The sequence below is a fragment of the Lampris incognitus genome, chromosome 15, assembly GCF_029633865.1.
Source record: "Lampris incognitus isolate fLamInc1 chromosome 15, fLamInc1.hap2, whole genome shotgun sequence".
NCBI classification, from domain to species: domain Eukaryota; kingdom Metazoa; phylum Chordata; class Actinopteri; order Lampriformes; family Lampridae; genus Lampris; species Lampris incognitus.
In genome coordinates this window covers 18,880,592-18,888,846 of record NC_079225.1, presented here as the reverse complement: position 1 = coordinate 18,888,846, position 8,255 = coordinate 18,880,592, and the positions used below count along the sequence as shown (strand labels likewise).

Below are 8,255 nucleotides of genomic sequence, written 5' to 3'. Positions count from 1 at the left end.
GAAAAGGTCGATCTGCGGTTTCTTGACTAAACAAAAATCAATCCGACTTTGCCGTACAGTGTCCATTTGTGGCTGTACTCTCGAGTACTCTCGTGTTATGGGATTTCTGGTTCTCCATAAATCACAGAAATTATTCTTGGCCATAAACAGATTCAGGGCCGCTCTGGAACAGTCGTGTTTATAGCTACCGTTATCGCTAATGTCAAGCCTGCTCATCTTGACATTGAAATCCCCAACTATGACGTCACAGTCTTTAGCTATGATATTCAATTCTCGAAAGAAAGAAGACCTGTCCCCCTCGTGGTTGGGCGCATAAATGTTCAGTAATTTGTAGACAGTGTCTTCAAAAACAAAGCCCACTTTAACCCACCTCCCCCCAATGTCTTTGTCTATTAGAGTGGCATCAGCCTCAATGTGGCTACTCACCATGATGCTTACTCCTCGTGCCCGCTGAGTCCCATGGCTTGAAAAGTAGGATCCAGGCCACCTTTTCTTGCACTGAGTTTCACAGTCAGTGTCCCAGTGGGTTTCTTGGAGACAGATTATTTTTGCATCACACATTTTTACGACTTTAGTGAACTTGTCCATGTCACGTAGTCCACGTACGTTGAATGATGCTATTTTGACCATGGTGAGTGGGAAAGACAGAGAAAAATAATCCCCAAACAAAAAACATGATGCACACCCTTTTCAGTCCATTATTATTTTCCCCTCTTAGTCTTGCCCTTTCTGCTTGTTCCCTCTTCCCTCCCCTTACTAACTCCATCCCATTCCGAAGCCTTAGGGTTCGGCTGTCGTCTCTCACTCCCCTGCCCGTGTAGAGGCCCTTTCTGCCCCGGCTGCCCGCAAGGCAAGGACGCAAGGCTGGCCGAACTGCCCTCCCTCTGGTTGCTGCGGCTCCTGTCCCCTGATGTTGTTACAGCCTGACCCCTCAGCGACCCGTGCGCCAGAGTGGAGACGCTCGTCGGCATCCTCCCCACCCTCTCAGAGGCCGCAGTCAAACCGCCGCTTCCTCTTTTCTCCTCCTCTTCCTCCTCGACCTCGCTCTCCTCCTCCATCTCATGGCGTGCAGCTGACTGGGGCCCCTCTGCTTCGCCATCAGTCGCAATGCCATCAGGATGATTTCCTGTCTCCGTCTCTTCTGCCCCGTCCTCCACTCCCTCGCCGGTGTCCCTCTCTGTCTCCTCTTTGGGATCTGCTCCAGGCATGGCTGCGCATTCTCGTGCGTAGTGTCCGATCTCCCCGCACTTGAAGCACTTGAACTCCGGGCACTCCCGTAGGATGTGTCCGGGCTGGAGGCACAGCCTGCAAACTTTAGATTGGTTATCGTGCAGCACTCTGAAGTATTCAATCCCTTCCAGCGTCTCAAATTTGGTGCTGTAAGGTAAAGAGGAGACATTTTCATTGAAACGGACTTTGAGGAATCTCGTCCCGTCAAAAACGTCCGTCCCGGCCCACTTCCTCCGCTTGATAGGAGACACCGGCTCCACGCCCCACTGCTCCAGTTTAGTAACAATTTGATTGTCTGTGACATACAGGGGAAGGTTCAAAAAGGAGACGATCCTGGTGTCCCTCGTAACTTCCGATGCCACCACTCTGGAGTTTCCAATCTTGAAGCCGTCCAGCAGTCTTGTTTTCCCTTTCGGGTTACTCATCGTGAGCTCCCATCGTTTGTCGCTTTTCGACCTGCAGCCCAATACTCTCCCACACGTGTTGTCAACCGCACGCAGAAGCTCCATCATGGAGATTTTGTCTTCTCCCTCCACGTCCACATTAACCACCAGGTCTCTGTCCATCTCTCTCCCTTCCCCCTCCCTCCCCGCCGCTTCCGCTGCGACCGCCGTCTCTTTCACCAACCCCATTGCTGTGACCCCTCCACCTCGTCTCTCTTTTCGTTTCTCCGCTCGACTCTCCACCACCACAAATTCTCCTCTCTCCCCCTTCTCCATCACGCTTTCTGCCTCAGTCGGATTCGCGTCCTGCTGGGGCTTCTTTGTTTCCGCCTCCATACCTCCATTTTGTTTGTCCGTCTGCCCGTCGTCGTAAGTCTTGTCCGGTCCGAGTGTCCTTGCCGTTTGTGCCATTTTCGTGCTTCTAAAGCCACAAAAGTTTCCCCCGTGCAGCAGAAAGCTGCTGGGGGGAAGTTAGAAACGTTATTTTCAGAGACTGCTCTCGTTTCCCCGTCGATTTAATGTCTTTTTCGTCCGCTCCGCCGCCACCACGCCAACCCGGAAGTTATCAGATCGGGCGTTATCAGAGTGGTATGGCCGTAAGCCGTTGAGCCGGCACCGTGCCGCTCTTTTATATATAATTCGGCCTCCGCGCTTCTTCTTTCTGCTATCAGCTTATTTCACCAGTTTCTGCGTTTATGACCAGCTACGTGACATCTTATTGCGTTTGCTGTGGAAAGAGTCAAGTGTTAAGTGTAAGAATATGTCACGTGTCAGGAAAGAACCCAAAAGCAGACGGGACAACCAGGTAAGGGAGGAAATCAAGTCTTTATGGAAGTAACCGATCTCAGGGGTAGAGCAGGAGTTCGCTCAGTGGCTGGTAGGCAGGCGGGCAGGCAGAAGTCCATGAAAGGCGACGTTCCAGCGCAGACTGGTTCACAGTGGAGGCTTTTTAAGGGTGATGGCGATCGCTTTGATGTCAAGGGAGAGCGGCGATTCCTTTGATGGCCAACTGGTGTACCGCGGTGAAGGGGGGGGGGGTCAGCAGGTGTCAAGGGCGATCGCTTTGATGTCAAGGGCGAGAGACTGTGACAGAATAAGACTAAAACATAAGAGGTGGCCATTGAGTAGCTTGTAGTGATCTTTGACCAAAATGTATGTCTGGTTTTTCCTATACGTTTGCTTTGTGGATTATAGTTGGGGCGGGGGGATAAAAGGCTTACAGCACCTGGTATTCCCAGGCGGTCTCCCATCCAAGTACTAACCAGGCCCGACCCTGCTTGGCTTCCGAGATCGGACGAGATCGGGCGTTATCGGAGTGGTATGGCCGTAAGCCGTTGAGCCGGCACCGTGCCGCTCTTTTATATATAATTCGGCCTCCGCGCTTCTTCTTTCTGCGATCAGCTTATTTCACCAGTTTCTGCGTTTATGACCAGCTACGTGACATCTTATTGCGTTTGCTGTGGAAAGAGTCAAGTGTTAAGTTTAAGAATAAGACTAAAACATAAGAGGTGGCCATTGAGTAGCTTGTAGTGATCTTTGACCAAAATGTATGTCTGGTTTTTCCTATACGTTTGCTTTGTGGATTATAGTTGGGGCGGGGGGATAAAAGGCTTACAGCACCTGGTATTCCCAGGCGGTCTCCCATCCAAGTACTAACCAGGCCCGACCCTGCTTAGCTTCCGAGATCGGACGAGATCGGGCGTTATTTTTTTATTTTATTTTTTTGTCTTTTATTATGAAAATATATTTTTGGGAACAAAAATACATTTTTGATTGCATGTATTGTCCATCAATTCCACATTGTTACATTTGTTTTACACTTTGTTTCGCTTACACAAGATAGTATCCGTCTCTCTTTATACATAAAATAAAGCCATGCTTTCCAAATCATCAACTTAAATCAGCGCTTTGGAATCAGAACAGAAAATGAAACAAATCAGCCCTTCTGAACAAACCTTAGACTGTGTTTTTAAAAGAAAGTGACATTAAAACACCACTTTGAGATTTTAAATGACACACATTCCACATTAAACAGAATGATCCCATCCTCCCCTTAACTTCAATAAAACATAACAGAGAAAGTTAAAAGAAAACCGTAACGCGTCTTTAACTCTGTTTATATTTACACTTCCAATAATCATCATTTTCCGTTCACATCATTTCAGACTTTTTCCTCCCCTCCCTCCCTCCCTCACCAGTTCCACACAATCTCCCCCCTCCTGTTGAGGGAGAGGAGATGGCTGTCTCTGATGAAGAGCCGGGTGAAGTCCGCATCGCCGTGCGTCAGTCTGTAATGTGTTTGTTTTTTGACCATGTTTTTGAAAATGTTCCAAACCGGGATGATTCTGCGTTCAAAGTGCGCAATGTTCCGACGTGATTTGACGGCCCACCGGGCGTGACTTAAGAGCAATTTGCACAGCGCTGCGTTCTTCACCCTGCTCTTCTCCCACACTCCAAACACAAAGAATACATCCCACGAATCCCCGCTGTCCCAAATTAATCCCAGTTTGTTGACTAAGCACTTTTTCAGGGTTTCAAAGAAGCTCGCCAGCTCCGAGCAGTGGCGGTACATGTGCAATAGTGTTTCAGGCAGCAGGCCACAGACGTCGCACTCCCTGCCGACCCCCTTGTCAAACTGGTGCAGAATAACGTTAGTGAACACTTTGTTGTGTCGGATTTTGTAGTCGTTGTCTTCTGCCTCAATGCTGTTCCCTCTCACCCTCCATTGTCCCCAGATTTGTCCCACATTCAAATTGGGCATAACTTTGCCCCAGAACGGCAGAGAGGTCGGACGTTGCGACGCCTGTGCCAGAAACTTTTCATAGATCTGTTTGCTTGTCAACCTGTGTATACTCCTCCACTCTCCTCCTTGCTCCACCAACATGGCTGGGAGCTTCCCCTCTCTGTTCTGTACCACTCTCTGCTCTATGGTTGTCCGCCATTCTTTTGGGATGCTTTCCTTTAAATCGTTATAATAGCTTGTTGTCTCCGTAATTTTGGCCTCATAGTTTATCTCCTTTATACTGTCATATATGGCTTGGGGGGGGAGAAAACCCGGCATCAGTTCATACATGACGTCCTTCAACTGGACCAAACCTGCTGTTAACATGTCATTATTACATAGAAGCTTACCTGTCTTTTGAATTTTCTTATTTAGAAAGATTGGCATTTCTCTGATGACGTTTACCGAGTCACATGCATAGTCTATATGCTTTAGAAATTCCGCGTGAGCGGACAGGACTTCTCTATAGAAACCTGGAAGCCCCGCCATCATCGGTCTCTTTAGTTGCATCAGCAGCACAAAATCGCCTATGTGAAGTACCTTGTTTATGAAGTAAGCCATCAGGCTTTTCCAGCCGTGGGCTGTGGAGTCACACAGATATTTTTGCACAGTTTTGATCCTGAACGCCCTTTTTTTGCTTTCTATATCTACTAATTGAAGTCCTCCCTCTCTGTACTTACTTATTAATGTTTTTCGTGCTATTTTACTTACTTTTGCCCTCCACAAAAAATTGGTTATAATTTCATTTATTCTGTTTAATACCCATAAGGGTAGTTCTATAACTGCTAATGTATAGTTTAGTTTTGACAATATTAAGTTGTTTAGAACCACTACTCTACCTTTGAGTTTTAGGTCTCTCAGTTTCCAATAATTTAGACATTTTTCTATTTTACTAATAATTTCCGTCCATGACAGATCACGAGCTGCCACTACATCTTTACCGATGTAGGTACCTAGAATTTTTATATGCTTGCTTTGTATTTTAAAAGGTGTGGTCTCCTGCTGAGGCTCAGCCATGTTAATGAACATGATTTCTGACTTACCTACATTTATGCGGGAGCCAGAGGCTCGACCGTACATGTTTATTACTGCCATTGCTCTCTCTATGCTTGCCATGTCCTTTACTGTTAGGGTGGTGTCATCAGCAAATTGCTGGACGACACAGGATCCTCCCCCTGGTAACTCAATACCTCTAATACCCTTGTCTTGTTTTAATAGAATTCCTAGTGGCTCTGCTATTATTGTGTACAGGATTGAGGATAGTGGACAGCCTTGTCTGACCGACCTTTCCAGAGGAAACGCATCAGTGGTTGCACCGTTGCATTTGACCTTACCTGTAGCTTTGCTATATAACAATTTTACCCAAGTTAGAAATCTGTCTCCAAAACCTACCTTCTCCAGTACATTAAACATAAATTGATGCTCTACTCGGTCAAAGGCTTTATTGAAGTCAATGGCCAGAAGGACACCTGCTTGATCTGTCTCTTTTAAATACTCCACCACATCTCTTATGGTGCGTACTGTGTCAGTGACTTCTCTCCCTGGCACACTATAAGCCTGGGTGGCTTCTATTATTGTATGTAATATTTGTTTGACTCTGTTTGCCAATATTTTCATTAGTATTTTGTAGTCATTGTTCAACAGAGTAATGGGCCTATAATTTGTTAGTTCATCCTTGTCCCCTTTCTTAAAAATTAAAGTGATCAAGCCTAGAGTCATTGACTCCGGTACCTTCTGTTCTTTTTCCATTGTTTTGTACAATTTCAGTAGTGTTGGTTTGAGCGTGTTGCAGAAAGCTTTATAGAAGTTTGCCGTCAACCCATCACTACCTGGGCTTTTATTTGACATCATTTGATTTATTGCACACTCTATATCTTCCTCAGTTATTTCCTGTTCACACGCTGATTTATCCTCATCATTTAATTTAGCAGTCATCTCTTCCAATATGTCATTTGTAGCTTGTATGTCTGAACTCTCAGTTTTAAACAAGTCACTATAAAAAGTTTGTACTGTTTCCAGAATGTCTACGAAATTGGTCACTACTTTACCTTCTTTATTTTTGATTTCTTGCAAATAACACTGATTTTGTTTCCTTTTTTCCAAGTTGAGGAAAAAAGCTGTACTTTTCTCCCCTTCTACTGCATATTGAGCACGGCTCCTCACTATAGCACCTTCACATTTTATCCTTTCAATTTCATTTATTTCATTTTGAATATTCACAAGCCTTTCAACATTGACAACCGGTTGTGCATTTAATTTAGCAATTGTATTTCTTAATGATCTTTCTTTTTCTCTAGTTGTAAAGTTCAATCTTTTCGCAAACTGAATACTTTTTTGTTTAATTCTCACTTTTAATTTCTCCCACCCCTCTATGATATTTTCCCCAAACTCAGGCTGTGAACATTCAAATGAGATCAATTTAGAGATGCATTCAACATAATCCCTTCTGTTCAGCAGGCTAGCATTAAGGTGCCACACGCCTCCCCCCCTCCCCCTCCTTTTACCCCCCATTCCCACACGCAGGATGGCATGATCACTAATGAAATTTAAACAATAGCGCACAGTATCGAAAAGGTCGATCTGCGGTTTCTTGACTAAACAAAAATCAATCCGACTTTGCCGTACAGTGTCCATTTGTGGCTGTACTCTCGAGTACTCTCGTGTTATGGGATTTCTGGTTCTCCATAAATCACAGAAATTATTCTTGGCCATAAACAGATTCAGGGCCGCTCTGGAACAGTCGTGTTTATAGCTACCGTTATCGCTAATGTCAAGCCTGCTCATCTTGACATTGAAATCCCCAACTATGATGTCACAGTCTTTAGCTATGATATTCAATTCTCGAAAGAAAGAAGACCTGTCCCCTTCGTGGTTGGGCGCATAAATGTTCAGTAATTTGTAGACAGTGTCTTCAAAAACAAAGCCCACTTTAACCCACCTCCCCCCAATGTCTTTGTCTATTAGAGTGGCATCAGCCTCAATGTGGCTACTCACCATGATGCTTACTCCTCGTGCCCGCTGAGTCCCATGGCTTGAAAAGTAGGATCCAGGCCACCTTTTCTTGCACTGAGTTTCACAGTCAGTGTCCCAGTGGGTTTCTTGGAGACAGATTATTTCTGCATCACACATTTTTACGGCTTTAGTGAACTTGTCCATGTCACGTAGTCCACGTACGTTGAATGATGCTATTTTGACCATGGTGAGTGGGAAAGACAGAGAAAAATAATCCCCAAACAAAAAACATGATGCACACCCTTTTCAGTCCATTATTATTTACCCCTCTTAGTCTTGCCCTTTCTGCTTGTTCCCTCTTCCCTCCCCTTACTGACTCCATCCCATTCCGAAGCCTTAGGGTTCGGCTGTCGTCTCTCACTCCCCTGCCCGTGTAGAGGCCCTCTCTGCCCCGGCTGCCCGCAAGGCAAGGACGCAAGGCTGGCCGAACTGCCCTCCCTCTGGTTGCTGCGGCTCCTGTCCCCTGATGTTGTTACAGCCTGACCCCTCAGCGACCCGTGCGCCAGAGTGGAGACGCTCGTCGGCATCCTCCCCACCCTCTCAGAGGCCGCAGTCAAACCGCCGCTTCCTCTTTTCTCCTCCTCCTCCTCCTCTTCCTCCTCGACCTCGCTCTCCTCCTCCATCTCATGGCGTGCAGCTGACTGGGGCCCCTCTGCTTCGCCATCAGTCGCAATGCCATCAGGATGATTTCCTGTCTCCGTCTCTTCTGCCCCGTCCTCCACTCCCTCGCCGGTGTCCCTCTCTGTCTCCTCTTTGGGATCTGCTCCAGGCATGGCTGCGCATTCTCG

The 8,255-nt window shown here is 46.5% G+C and overlaps 1 non-coding gene across 1 annotated transcript; it reads right to left on the bottom strand.

Moving 5' to 3' along the window:
- Positions 1–2,886: 2,886 nt before the first annotated feature.
- LOC130125617 (5S ribosomal RNA) lies at positions 2,887–3,005 on the bottom strand. Its single transcript, XR_008811489.1, has one exon. It is a non-coding gene; the product is annotated as a 5S ribosomal RNA (ribosomal RNA).
- Positions 3,006–8,255: the final 5,250 nt, after the last annotated feature.